This window comes from Schistocerca cancellata, chromosome 1 (assembly GCF_023864275.1).
Source record: "Schistocerca cancellata isolate TAMUIC-IGC-003103 chromosome 1, iqSchCanc2.1, whole genome shotgun sequence".
Taxonomy (NCBI): Eukaryota; Metazoa; Arthropoda; class Insecta; order Orthoptera; family Acrididae; genus Schistocerca; species Schistocerca cancellata.
The window spans coordinates 533,228,966-533,244,376 of NC_064626.1; positions in this window are offsets into that span (position 1 = coordinate 533,228,966).

The window sequence follows — 15,411 nt, forward strand, 5'->3', positions numbered from 1 at the left end:
TTCAAAATAATTTTTGTATATGATGGTGCAAGAAAAAGGATGTTGGTAGATTTCCTAAATTCATATGATCTGATGCAGTCTGAGTTTTCTCCAACTAGGGTGCAGGGGAACAGCAGCATAGCCATAGACAATATTTTTATTCATTCTTCATCACTAGATGGGCGTTCTGTTAGTAAAAGGGTGAATGTCTTTTCAGACCATGATGCACAAATTTTAACACGAAAAACTTTTGTACTCAAACAAATGTCACATATAATTACAAACTATGTAGGAAAATTAAACCAACAGCAATAGAGAGTTTTTTAAACCTTGTCAAGGAACAAGAGTGACAGGATGTTTATAGTGCCGATAATACAGATGACAAATATAATGCTTTCCTTAACACATTTCTCATGCTCTTTGAGAGTTGCTTTCCATTAGAACGTTCTAAACGGGGTAGTAGCAGTAATAGGCAGACCTGGTGGCTGACTAGTGGGATAATGAGGTCATGTAGAACAAAGTGGGAATTATATGGAAGTGTTAGAAATAATCACAATCAAGCTACAGTAGCCCATTACAAACAGTATTGTAAGATGCTTAAAAACGTTATTAGGAAGACAAAGAATATGTGGTATGTAAAAAGAATAGCTAATTCACAGGGCAAAATTAAAACCATATGGTCAGTTGTGAAAGAAGTGTCTGGTCAGCAGCACAGGGTCGACGATATAAAGTCAGTTTGTAGCAAAAATATTTCTGTTACTGATAAATCAGGTATATGTACAGTATTTAATAATCATTTTCCGAGGATTGATGGTGAGTTAAATAAAAATTTTCTTTCTACAGCGAATCATATAACTTTCTTGGCAAATGTCTTTACGAGATTGATGTCCGAAATACTCCTCTGTGATACGGACAAGGGGGAGATTGAGTCAATAATTAAATCATTGAAGACTAAGGACTCTCATGGATGTGATGGAGTGCCTAGCAGAATATTAAAGTACTGTGCTGTACATGCTAGCCCCATTTTAGGCATATTTGTAATTTTTCCTTTAGGAATGGTCAGTTTCCTGAACGATTAAAGTAATCAGTAGTAAAGCCGCTTTATAAAAAGGTAGAAAGGGATAATGTAGACAACTTAAGACATATTTCTATGCCATCAGTGTTTGCTAAAGTTATTGAAAAGGCTTTGTATGTAAGGATAATTGATCATTTTATATCACACGATTTGCTATCAAATGTACAGTTCGGCTTTAAAAGTCGTTTAACAACTGAAAATGCTATATTCTCTATCCTCTGTGAGGTACTGGATGGATTAAACAAAAGGTTTCGAACACTAGGCATATTTTTAGCTTTAACTAAGGCGCTTGATTGTGTTGATCACAAAATATTGCTTCAGAAGTTGGACCACAACAGAGTACGGGGAGTAGCTCACAATTGGTTCACCTCTTACCTTAGCAACAGATAGCAAAATGTCATTATTCACAATGTTGGGGCCGGCCAGAGTGGCCGAGCGGTTGTAGGCGCTACAGTCTGGAACCGCGCGACCGCTACGGTCGCAGGTTCGAATCCTGCCTCGGGCATGGATGTGTGTGATATCCTTAGGTTAGTTAGGTTTAATTAGTTCTAAGTTCTAGGGGACTGATGACCTCGGCAGTTAAGTCCCATAGTGCTCAGAGCCATTTGAACCATTTGAACCACAATGTTGGGAATGGCTGTGGTGTGAGATCTGAGTGGGGGGTACCCCAGGAATCAGTGTTGGATCCAGTCCTGTTCCTTAATTGTATAAATGATATGCCCTCTAGTATTACGGGTAACTAAAATATTACTGTAAGCTGATGACACTAGCTTGGTAGTAAAGGATGTTGTATGCAACATTGGCTCGGTTTCAGATAGTGGAGTTCATGGCCTAAGTTCATGTGTTGTAGAAAATAAACTAACGCTAATCACAGTAAGACTCAGTTTTTACAGTTTCTAACACACAATTCAACAAAACCTGACGGTTTAATTTCACAGAATGGGCATATGATTAGTGAAACTGAATAGTTCAAATTAATAGGTGTTCAGGCAGAGAGTAAACTGTCGTGGAAAACCCACGCTCAAGATCTTGGTCAAAGACTTAATGCTGCCATTTTTACCATTTGAACGGTATCTGAAGTGAGTGATCGTTCGACATGAAAATTAGTCTACTTTGCTTATTTTCATTCGCTTATGTCTTATGGTATTATATTTTGGGGTAACTCTTCCCATTCTAAAAGGATATTTTTGGCTCAGAAACGGGCGGTTCGGGCAATAAGTGATGGAAGTTCACAAACCTCTTGTCGACCCCTGTTCGCGAGTCTGGGTATTTTGACATTGGCCTCTCAATATATACATTCCTTGCTGTCATTTCTTGTCATCAATACTAGCTTATTCCAAAGGATAAGCAGCTTTCATTCAGTTAATACCCCGCAGAAATCAAACTTGCATTTGGATCGGACTTTCTTAAGTCTTGTCTAGATGTGCAGTATACTGCAGCGTCCATTTTCAATAAGCTACCACTGGAATTAAAAAATCTTGGCAGTAATTAACTCGCTTTCAAAACGAAACTGAAGAGTTTCCTCATGGGTCACTCCTGTTCTGTCGAAGAATTCCTTGAAAAATTATGCTGATTCCTGTTGTATTGTTGACTGCGTTTCCTTAAATTTATGGATTGACTTCTTTCGGTTTCATAAACATTTTATTTTTATCTGTTTTTACTTTCATGTCGTAATTTCATGTACTGACACGTTTCATGACCTTGGTGATTTGCTCCTCAATTTGGCCCTACGGAACTTGAGGTGTAAATAAAATAAAAATAAAAAGCACACTATCGTCAGGCCACGAGTGGCCTACCGGGACCATCCTACCGCCGTGTCATCCTCAGTGGAGGATGCGGGTAGGAGGGGCGTGGGGTCAGCACACCGCTCTCCCGGTCGTTATGATGGTATTCTTGACCGAAGCCGCTACTATTCGGTCGAGTACCTCCCCAATTGGCATCAGGAGGCTGAGTGCACCCCGAAAAATGGCAACAGCGCATGGCGGCCTCGATGGTCACCCATCTAAGTGCCGACAACGTCCGACAGCGCTTAACTTCGGTGATCTCACGGGAACCAGTGTATCCACTGCGGCAAGGCCGTTGCAAAATGAAAATAAAACCAAAGTAAATTTATTTAACTTTTGGTCCAGATCCTGATGTCATACTATTATTATTTAAACGTTTTACTTGCTCCGAGATGTTATTATTCAAGACTTTTTTAGATCTTACAATTTGTCTTCCCTAAAATGCCAGTGCTTTTGTTTTATCTACTGACGATGTTTCGTTGTAACCTGAGGCTATCTGTTGCAATTGAAAGACTGTCAGCTGAAGGTAATCTTCATTCTCTGCAAACAGAGGTTTTGTCATCTGCATATAAAATTACATTCAGTCCAGTGTGACGATCTAAGCAGCTCCTTTTGTGTTCAGATTTTCTATTTACTGATAACTTCTATATGTACAGGGTGATTAGAATTAAACTTTCACTACATGAAATGGCCCCCACGGAAAAAGAATGATCGTAGGACAAAGAAATTTTTGGAAATATTTCTAAGGACGTGCGGACGAGAAATAACGAAAAAAGCATTGAAAGAAAGACACCTTAATTTGCATGCGACAGGGCAACGTTTGTTAATCATATACTATGTTTACGCTTAGTGTGACGATCATCTGCATCCACTATAGCCTGGAACCATACTAGGCATTGCACTGCCGCTGCCAAAACATCCCGGATGGAATAATGGGTGCCTCCCTCGCCATGCTTACCTTCAGCCTCCAATGTCTATTAGTGTCCCATTCATAACCCTTGTACTTCAAATAATCGTACAGCCAGGAATCACCACACTGTGTCAAATCTGATGATCGTAGTGGTTGTGCAGTTTGAAACGATCGGTCAATGATTTAGTTCTTTCCAAATTTGTTAGGGAGTAACAATAATCTTACAAGCAATGTGTGGTGGATTTCTGTTGCGCATCAAAACTGTTGAACCCAAAGTATCTCTCTTCTGTTTACAGGATCACTTTTTGGTGAAGCAATAAAGTGGGCCATTCATGTTGCTGTCCTTGGTCTTAGGATCCGAGTGCCTCAAACAGAAATGGACGAATCACGAACTACACCAAAAAGCTACACCATTTAGTGACGCATTCACTATGGAGGGGAATTTCATGAACGTTCGTTGACAGTGACAATTCCCAAATCCGACAGCTCTGAGTGTTCACTGTCCCAGTGAGCGTAAAGTGTACTTCATAACTCCACAAAATGTTCCAAGACCACTTGTCGTCAACTTCAACCTTTGCAAGAAACGTGAGAGCAATGTCTACTCGAATGTCTGCATCAACTGACGAAAGTTGGTGATTTATGTTAAGTTTGTTCAGACACCATTTCGCAATTGTTCACAGCACTTTTCGAATGGTGGACTATGAAATGTTCAGCTGTCGTGGCACCTGTCGTGCACTTCAAGATCAAATATTGCGTTCAGCATTCTCAGCCATAGTAAATTCTTCGACAGTTTATATCGCAATTTTCCATCGGACCCTGTCAGGGGGCGATTCCCAAATCGCCAGGTAATTCGAATTTCCGGATCATGTTCTTCAATCCAAGTGCTCGAAGAGTAACTTTCCGTATTCCTTTAATGCTGTGATACTGGCGAAGACCAGCAACAGTATTGCTGTTGTTTTGATAAACCGGCTTTACAAGTTAAGCCCTGCTCACCATGTCCAGACTCATGTTGACTGTCTGCACAGTGATACTTGTGCCTCAACCCTACATCGCCGCACCAGCACCGGCGGTTAATAGAAGGTCGTGATACTAACAGCACTAAGAATGTAAATTCTGCGGTGTTCAGTCTGAACATAATTCCTATAAAGTTTAACTGGAGCCTTCCTGTACATTGACGCGTATCGAAGAAATACAGTATGCTTGCTGTACCCCTTTGATTGTGTGCATTGGCTTCTTGACAGTTTTTCCCACATCTAAAACAATTTTGGTGACTGCCTATAGATTCTTAATAGCAATTACGAGGTAAGATGGATAATCTCGACCAGACATGATATTCTGCAGCGTTTCTCTAATCACGTTATCGAATGCTTTTTCAAAAACCGCAAAGCAAGATTGGTTTCCCTATTGAACGTTTACGTAATATACAGGGAGAAAAGTATTTAATCCGACAAACTCTGGGAGGTTGTTGGGGACATCAAAACAAATATTTTTCCCTAATGTCATTTTTTCCTATGAGGAGTATTTAAACCGGTAGAGGAAGATTTCTCTGGAGGCAAATTAATTAAACCAACAAACACTTTTCCATTTTTATGACCACGAGACAACAACTAGGTAGCAGATACGGCCCAATTAAACAGTCTCCAACAACACCGACCCACACATTAACGAAGAACCGCACTTGATGAGCGTTAGTAACTGTGGCATGTGGTTTATCGTCACTCCAAATATGCGAATTGTCCATGTTGAAGACTCCATCACGCCCGAACGTTGCTTCATCGGTAAACAAACAGAGGATGGAAATTTAGGAAGCACTGCACACTGTTCCAGGTACCACTGCGAAAACTGTGCTCTGGGTGGATAATCAACTGGTTCCAGGTTGTGGACACGATGTAAGTGAAATGGACGTAACAATTGCTCTCGACGGACTGTTCTTACATTCGTCTCATTCGTCCCCATGTGACGTACCAGTGCACGAGTGCTGACTGAAGGATCCCGCTCCACATGCTGCAAGACAGCTTCCTCAGATTGCAGCTTTCTTACATTGCGATGGCATCCCTGTCCACGTAATCTGCTAAGTGACCTGGTCTCACGCAGACGTTGGTACACGGCATCAAAGGTCGTATGATGCTGGATACGGCGATTAGGATACTGTTGTTGATAAACCCGCTGTGCAGCTCGTCCGTTGTGGTGTGCTATGTAGTACGCACCAACCATATCAGTGTACTCACTCCAGGTGTATCGCTCCATTAGTAAACAGAGACAACGCACTACTACACTGGTGGATAGCAGTTGCCTACAACTGAAGAGCGTAATATGCCCTCTAACTACTGAAGATCGTAATACAGCTTCTATCAACTGAAGAGCGTAATACGGCCTCCAACGGTTTAAATAATCCTCGTAGGAAAAAATGACGTTAGGGAAAAATATTTTTTTATGTCCCCTACAACCTCCCAGAGTTCGTCGGTTTTAATACTTCTCACCCTGTATATTGAAATATAATAGACGCTTTTCTATAACTTAATGTAGTATAAAAACATGGTAAATAGCTGCTGATTGTTCTTCAGATATTAGTTTTTCCAGAATGTCTTTTAGACTTGTATTCAGCATTTTGGCATATAAAATTTATAGGCTGAATCCTGGAGGCTTATATTACAATAGATACTGCATTTAGTGTTTTTGCACTTATATTTTTTTTCAAGCGTTTTTATGGAAACAGTCATGCAACATACGCAGATTCAGACTGAAAGACCCACTTGATAGGAATATTTAACTGACACCGAGGAATATGAGAAACAATAGTACTTGTGATAGTCGGTAACTGAGTAACGTAAACTTACTCTCCGTTACTCTTGGTTTGGATTTTCATGCCTTGTTGAAATAAGAGAAAGCGTGCTGGACGCTGCAAAATGAACACAGACAACCAAGGACAGTGAGAGTCGGCCACCACCCTTAGAGCCATTCGACTCTCCTGAGGGAGATGCGTGGGTCGCTAGCCCACAGCCAGGTACTTCATTGTCATGCCAACTTGGAGAGATTAAGGATTTGTGGAAACAGTGATAAGACCTCCTGTGGCGTGAGCTCTTTTTACCAACATTTTACAACCTGTAAAGAGAGAAACATTTCAACAAAAAGCACTACTGTGCATAGAAGGGGAATGGAGACATTTGTCTGGATGGCACCAGATGCAATAGCCGAACATCTCTAAAATGGAATAGGGATCTGCAGTTTTCAGCCTTTGAAGACGTGACAAATTGATAGACATGTTCACTCCACAAAAAACAAACGTTTTCACGACATAACCATCACAGGGATTGGCTCACTTGAATAAACTGTTGGCCAAAGAAGTTCGGCTGTGATGAAAGAGACTGCCTCGTTGGTTACAGAAAGAGACAGAGAGAGAGTGAAACAATTTTTTTTTCTGTGTAAGGCGGTAGGTAAAGCAAATAGGGGAGAGCCCAGGGAAGGGGACTAGCATGTTATAAGGTGCATATTTATTAGTAGGCGCTCAGAAGGTCTGCAGACAAGCCAATCTGAATTCAGTAAGAAATGCAAAACGCGGCACTGTGAGGTTTCCTTCTAGTAGACATTCGATCAGAAATCACTTCTTCTTCTTCTTCATCTCGTTTCATCTGAGCCTCTGTTATCGACATGATTGCCACTGTCAAAGCTGATATATCGAGGAGCATAGAAAAATTTCTGATAATTTTCACTTTGCCACTGGAAAGGTGATCGGTGCCACCAATGTGTGATTTAACAGCCACTTCAACCTCCCAGTGCAATACTATGGGAAGATCAAGGAGCAGTCATGGGGCAATATGTAGGGAAACTAAAGTCATTTTATAACATTACAATCACTTCAACATTTCCTTTGAAGACTTGTATTTCGGTATTTTGAGTCAATGAACAGCCTGATCTCATCTCCAACCAGAGGTGTGACATATTTCCTTCTGTAGTACTATCTATTTTCAATTAGCATCACATTAACCAATGGGCACTTTGAAATTGCAATGAATTCACTTGTGTGATTATTAGTATCTTTCCCATGACCCCTATGTGAGATATGCCAATTGTCAGCCAACTTAAAAAAATGGTTCAAATGGCTCTGAGCACTATGCGACATAACTTCTCAGGTCATCTGTCGCCTAGAACTTAGAACTAATTAAACCAACTAACCTAAGGACATCACACACATCTATGCCCGAGGCAGGATTCGAACCTGCGACCGCAGTGGTCGCTCGGTTCCAGATTGTAGCGCCTAGAACCGCACGGCCACTCCGGCCGGCAGCCAACTTAAAACTGAGATACTGATTTTATCAGACTGAACTTTTATTAAACAGCTCAATTAAACCATAAAGTTAACACTTAAAATAACCACAGCTGCCTTGGTAACTAAGTAAGAAACACTCCCCTCCCTCTCCTAAAAAGACAAAATAGGCTGGAATATTAAAATATTTTTAGACACTGCCATAAGTCTGTTAAAAACAGTGACAGACAGTATGTAATGGAAGTGATTTCAAAAGGCAGTGGTCTTAAGCCGCACGAAGTATTTTACTTCCACGACTAAGTGCCATCATACTGCATACCAAATCATACCCAAGGTTATTTAGTATAAAAGAACGGCTACGCCAACTTAGCAAACACCTTCACAGAGCGCTAAGACTCACAGTACGACGCTCATCACTGTAATTACCTTTCCACTAGTAGCAGCGACTACATGGCATGATTTTAAGACCCTACATTATGACCATGCCAAGATCAGTAATTTAGATCAACAGATAACTGAAATTAAATTACCTATTAGAGTTGTGCACCACTATTAAATCTACAACAAAGTAGTGCACTACTGCTCGACAAGATACCACTCAAATCCCGCAACAAAAGACAGTAAACTTGCGCTGTATCTGCACCTTTGCATCAATCAACAAAACAAAAGCCATTCAGTGACAACCAAAATTACTCTTTTGGAAAACACGTTTCCACTTCAGAAAACCTCAGAGCATCCAACAACCTGATTCAGAAACACAGCGATGAATACAGACCAGTGTCCACCGGTTCACAATCAACAAGAGATTACAGGAAATACGTTCTGCAAAACGTATCTACATAACCAATGTAGAAACGATCACGTCCTAACGACAACGTACTTTTTGTACTACGATGAATATGATGAGATGACGGACGGCACAGCCATGGGACCGCCACTGTCTCCAGCAGTCGCAAATTTCTTCATGGAGCACTTTGAGGAGCATGGTCTGTAAACTGCGACATATGGCCGTCTTGCTTTCTACGATGCGTTGATGACACCTTCCTGATATGGCCGCGTGGTGAAGATATACTACAGTAGTTCGCCGATCACATGAATGGTGTCCATCCCAACATTAAATTTACTGTCGAGATGGAGAAGCAAGGCAAGCTACCATCCTTGGAAGTTTTGGTTGAGCGGAAGGCAGGAGGTCAGCTTCGTCATTCAGTGTACGGGAAAGCAACACACACACTGATCGGTACTTGAACGCCAATAGTTTCCACCACCCTGTACTCAAGAAAGCGGTCCGGTACACGTTGGTTCATAGAGCCAAGATTATCTCTGACGACGACCACCTACAGTCTAAATTGCAGAACTTCAAACGTGTTTTCGGGGAAAATGGATACAGAAAAAGAGACATCGCAAACGCTTTCAATGGCCTCCGACGAAAGACACCTGGTGAAGAGGCCAACGGACTGCTTTCCTGCCACAATGTGGAGCAACTAGCAGCAAGTTAGGACGTCTGCTGCAGAAACATGGGCTAAGACCAGTGTTCCGCCCCGCCCCCAAGATACGAGATATGTTGCGCCCTGTTAAAGACGACATTTCTCTTCGAGTGTACGGCGTGTATCGTGTACCCTGTGGATGTGTCAGCATGTATATCGGACGAACATTTCGCATGGTTGCGGAGCGTTGTACTGAGCACAAGCGCCATACAAAACAAAGGGTGCTCGATAAGTCGACCATAGCAGAGCATTGCCTTGAAAACGGACATACAACACAGTTAGAAAATACGAAAGTGTTGGCTCATGCATCTACATATTGGGACTCCGTTAAAGAGAAAGCGGCCGAAATTTGTTGAAACAACAATTTCGACAGAGACCAGGGGTACACACTCAGCAGAGCATGGGGGTGGGCTTTGGACATCGAAAGAAAGCAAAGACAGATGCGCGACGCGGGAGCGGCAGCTTCAGACGTGGCGCCTGCCCCTAGCGCCACCTGACGTCACCGGTGCGCCACTGACAATAGCTCCGCTAGCTGCCCGGGTCGACTTAACGCGCGCGCCACATTGGGTCTGTCTGACTGGCTGCTGATGATGTCATCATGCCTATATAAGCGAGAAACCGTAGCAGCCCCGGTTTTTATTTTGGACACTGCGCCCGTGAACGGCTCCGTGTATTTTAATTTTGTATGTCTACTATTGTTTATCCACCATATCTGTTTTTCGACGTCTCCATAAGTATCGTTTGTCCTATCTGTGGCCGAAGAGAGGCGTAGTTTACCGGTGCCGGCCAACCTGTATAAGGCATAAAAATAACAATAAAGAAAAGAAAAAAAGGAGCCCCGGCAGTCAGTGAACTCCTGACGACGATGGCAGAGATGGTAATCGAAACTCAATGATTTTATTCGAATTGACGCCTCTTGAAAACCGAGAACGTTTTGTTCAGAAACAAGAAGTATGAAGCCCTTTCAGCTTTCAGATGTTCGGAATGTCGTAACACTCGGTACTGACGCAAAACCAGAGACTACGCGTTCAACGACACACAGTAGCAAGTAACCAACTAGATACAAATCAAACTTTTCGTAATAGTTATCTGGAAATACAAGACCCGCAAAGCAGAAATCATTATCACAGCCATGAGCCATTCAATGTTCATCTTCTTGTAGTAGAGGTGCATGGCTGCTGAGTTATAACTCCTAACAACTTCGCCGACAACGTGTCATGGTCTGTAAACTTTCGGAACTAACAACACCACTCAACGACAAATTACATAGGCCTGTGCCTTGCCTTAGATATCATATGTAGTGGAGGCTGAAACACAAAGCACATGAAATTCTTTAGAAATTTCGGGCCACCGAATTACGACGACATCCAAGAGAATATGAGTACGACATCACGCCAAAACTCGACATTGCCACTGCAGAGCCCCTAGACAATGTTGTTATTGCGCTAGCCGCCAGTTAATGAGGGCTGCCTAAGAAGTCCTTCAAGCCTAGTGATCAGTCGCTGATAGCAGCATCCGATATCAGCGTGCAAAACACGGCTGACAAACGAACGGTGCAGCAGGCAGAGGAACTATTTCGATCGGTAGCTGTGGCGCGAATGTCGAAAGCACAGCAGGGAAAACGAACCGGTACATTTTTAACGATTGGTGTCGCTGTAATGTGTCTTTCAGTAATATGTACGCTGACTTGTGTACTGCGATTCTTTGTTTGTATGAAAATGGTTCAAATGGCTCTGAGCACTATGGGACTTAACATCGGAGGTCATCAGTCCCCTAGACTTAAAACTACTTAAACCTAACTAACCTAAGGACATCACACACATCCATGTCCGAGGCAGGATTCGAACCTGCGACCGTAGCAGCAGCGCGGTTCCGGACTGAAGCGCCTAGAACCGCTCGGCCACAACGGCCGGCTGTTTGTATAAGTTGCAGCAATATTGTATAGTGTTCAGGAGACCACTGGCTTTGCTGTCTAGTAACGACCGGTTGTCAGCGAAAACCGCTACTAATACGTCGTCGACATATGACACGACGCCATTCCGTTGGTGTCTGTTAGAGGGTCGCCGATGCTCTCCTAAAGGAGCGTGCACACGCCGCCAATGAAGACTAACAAACGACAGACAATGGATTCAGCCGAACGTCGGACCCCAATCCATAGACATTCGGCTTCTTATCCTCACCAAACGAACGGCTTGGAGCCAAGGGATTCGCATAGGTGGAATCGCAATTGGCTCTGATTACTTGCCAACGTTTCTCCCGTTTTGTATTCGTTATAAAGTAGCGTTATAATAACAATTTCACCGCCCTATTTTTCAAGGAAAGAAGAAGATTTAGCACTCGTCGCAAGTGCAACATTTATTCTATTGCAAGAAGCTGATCATTAGAAAGAGAAGAAATGATGCTAATGGTTAACCTCTCTTTTAAAAAGTAGGGAACAGTATGGTGGAGTAAAATTAATATCTACCTTAAAGTTGTCTGGAATATGCACATTTCGAATTTTTATGAATTCGTAGGCCCTAAAATTTCCAACGATGATACCTATGTTAGGAGAGCTGTAACTGCAGCAGAAAGATTAATGGTCACGCTTAGTTTTGTTTCTGGTTCACGGCGAAAAGACGTCAATGTTCTTTTTCACATCCTGTACATTTCTTTCTGATGGCTGACTTATTTCTTTCAAAGTATCTACTCGTTGAAGCCGACCTTGGGGAAGATCAGTTTGGATTCCGTAGAAATGTTGGAACACGGTAGGCAATACTGATCTTACGACTTACCTTAGAAGAAAGATTAAGGAAAGGCAAACCTACGTTTCTAGCATATGTAGACTTAGAGAAAGCTTTTGACAATGTTGACTGGAATGCTCTCTTTCAAATTCTAAAGGTGGCAGGGGTAAAATACAGCAAGCGATAGGCTATTTACAATTTGAACAGAAACCAGATGGCAGTTATAAGAGTCGAGGGGCATGAAAGGGAAGCAGTGGTTGGGAAGGGAGTGAGGCAGGGTTGTAGCCTCTCCCCGATGTTATTCAATCTGTATATTGAGCAAGCAGTAAAGGAAACAAACCAAAAATTCGGAGTAGGTATTAAAATCCATGGAGAAGTAATAAAAACTTTGAGATTCGCCGATGACATTTAGTTCTGTCAGAGACGGCAAAGGACTTGGAAGAGCAGTTGAACGCAATGGACAGTGTCTTGAAACGAGGATATAAGATGAACATCAACAAAAGCAAAACGAGAATAATGGAATGTAGTCGAATTAAGTCGGGTGATGCTGAGGGTATTAGATTAGGAAATGAGACACTTAAAGTAGTAAAGGAGTTTTGCTATTTGGGGAGCAAAATAACTGATGATGGTCGAAGTAGAGAGGATATAAAATGTAGACTGGCAATGGCAAAAGTAGTAAAGGAGTTTTGCTATTTGGGGAGCAAAATAACTGATGATGGTCGAAGTAGAGAGGATATAAAATGTAGACTGGCAATGGCAAGGAAAGCGTTTCCGAAGAAGAGAAATTTGTTAACACCGAGTATAGATTTAAGTGTCAGGAAGTCGTTTCTGAAAGTATTTGTATGGAGTGTAGCCACGTATGGAAGTGAAACATGGACGATAAATAGTTTGGACAAGAAGCGAATAGAAGCTTCCGAAATGTGGTGCTGCAGAAGAATGCTGAAGATTAGATGGGTGGATCACATAACTAATTAGGAGGTATTGAACAGAATTGGGGAGAAGAGGAGTACGTGGCACAACTTCACAAGAAAAAGGGACCGGTTGGTAGGACATGTTCTGAGGCATCAGGGGATCACAAATTTAGCGTTGGAGGGCAGCGTGGAGGGTAAAAATCGTAGGGGGAGACCAAGAGATGAATACACTAAGCAGATTCAGAAGGATGTAGGTTGCAGTAAGTACTGGGAGATGAAGAAGCTCGCACAGGATAGAGTAGCATGGAGAGCTGCATCAAACCAGTCTGAGGACTGAAGACCACAACAACAACAACATCTACTCTATTCAATTTTCTTTATAATCGCAACACGTAGGGCGCCAATAATATGTACGTTCACGACAAAACTCTATCAGCTTTAATGCTCTCTCCACATTACACTTCATACCTCATTATTTTTAAACATAATAAATACACACCCTTAGCGAGAGCAGGCATTACCTACAGGGGAAACAGCGGCTGTTGAAATTAAGTTTTTCAGAGCAGCCACAACGCGAACTCAGTGTTGTTTGATTGACCGGTTTCGCTCTTTAATTTAAACAGTGAATTCCAGAGTTTCTGACGATACTCTTGTTAAATTAAAGAGCAAAGCTGTGAGTAAAACATACTAAATGCGCCTTGCGGCTTTCCTGAAAAACTTAAGTAGTTACTTGTTCTAGAGACATATCAAATCGCTGCTGAGACGATTAACATTCGAACCGGCGCCCACTCCAAAAGAGGCGTCCCGCGGTCAACAAACCGCCAGGGCTTTGATGTTACCGCCAGCAGACCGAACCGCAACCAAGGCCAACCGCTTTTATGGCTCTGATTTGCCACCCGTAGAAATTATGTAAATATCGGCCTACGAAGCGGTTGGCTGTCGTTCGCTGGCCTTCGTTGGCCTAATGTGCAGAGCGCGCCTCAGCACCGCTATCGTCAGTGCATTGGGATTACGAACCAACGACCACTGCCAGACGGCTTCGCCGGCTGGCTGCCTACGCCCCACCGCCATCAGCACGTGACCGTCCGTCCTGTTATAACACTCCTAACTGCTACTGCTATACCTTAACCTCGAAGCTGGAGGCAGTTTGCAAAACAGAATTATTTTGTTATAGCAATTATGGTATAAAGCAACAGAGCAGTGTTACCCTCTGAGAGGAATTTTGTTATGTTGACCGTGTTGTTCCTTACGGAGGTGGCTTATCGTAAATGAAAGTCAGAATTACGTTAATATTTGAACAGTAACAAACGGAATTTTGCCTATCTGCATTGTTTAATGGATAAAGAAAATGGTCGCCAGCCTAACTAGGCAAGAGAATGATTAACATTCTCGTTCAAGAAAATAGTTATTAGTAATTTTAGTGGATAAACACAACCTATACTTTGTCACACGGGAGTGCAGTGAACTCTGACACATACATTTGTTTACGTTAAGAATGAAGCTAGCAGTTAGAGCAGCAGAACTATTTGCAAAATTATGAGATACCAAAACACCCTATTACTTTCAGGCTTAAAAGAAATTATGGTTTTTTATAATTAGTGGTCTTCCCATTACTTGATACCCAGCATTAATACAATAGACAAACTGTGGATCTTGTTATATTATTAATATGCACTTCCTATACACAAGAGAGCCATACACTTAACAAATATGAGTATATAACGTTTCACAACTGCAGTTTTCCACTTTTACTACAGCGAAACACAATGTTGACAAAATTTCAAGAAACTGACTCACCTTTTTTTTAATTTACTACCTTTCCTACCTAGGCCAACCACAATTTGCGCGCGCTACACAGTTCCGTTCCCGAGGGAAACCACACCTTTTACATACAAACTAACTAAGAACCCTAAGTGAGGATCAGCAGTTTACATAACAGCAACCAAATACATTAATTAAAACAGAACATTTGCACATATTGATATTTCTACCAAAAATTATTCACACAAAATTACAATCATATACAGTAAGTTTTGGTCCCTCCAAATGGGACAAAGCATTTAAAGTACAAATACACTACTTTGCATTGAACCAAACCATGACATCAAAGTTTGTACAAAGAAAGGAGTATACAATTTTATGTTATCGATTCAAACAAACACATTTGTAGAAGCACAGCAATGTAACATTATATGAAACAAAAGCAAAATAAATCGGTAGTGTATTAGAGCTATGGTGTTACACTGTCCCCAACTCTTTGTCTGAGGAACGAACTGAGAACCTC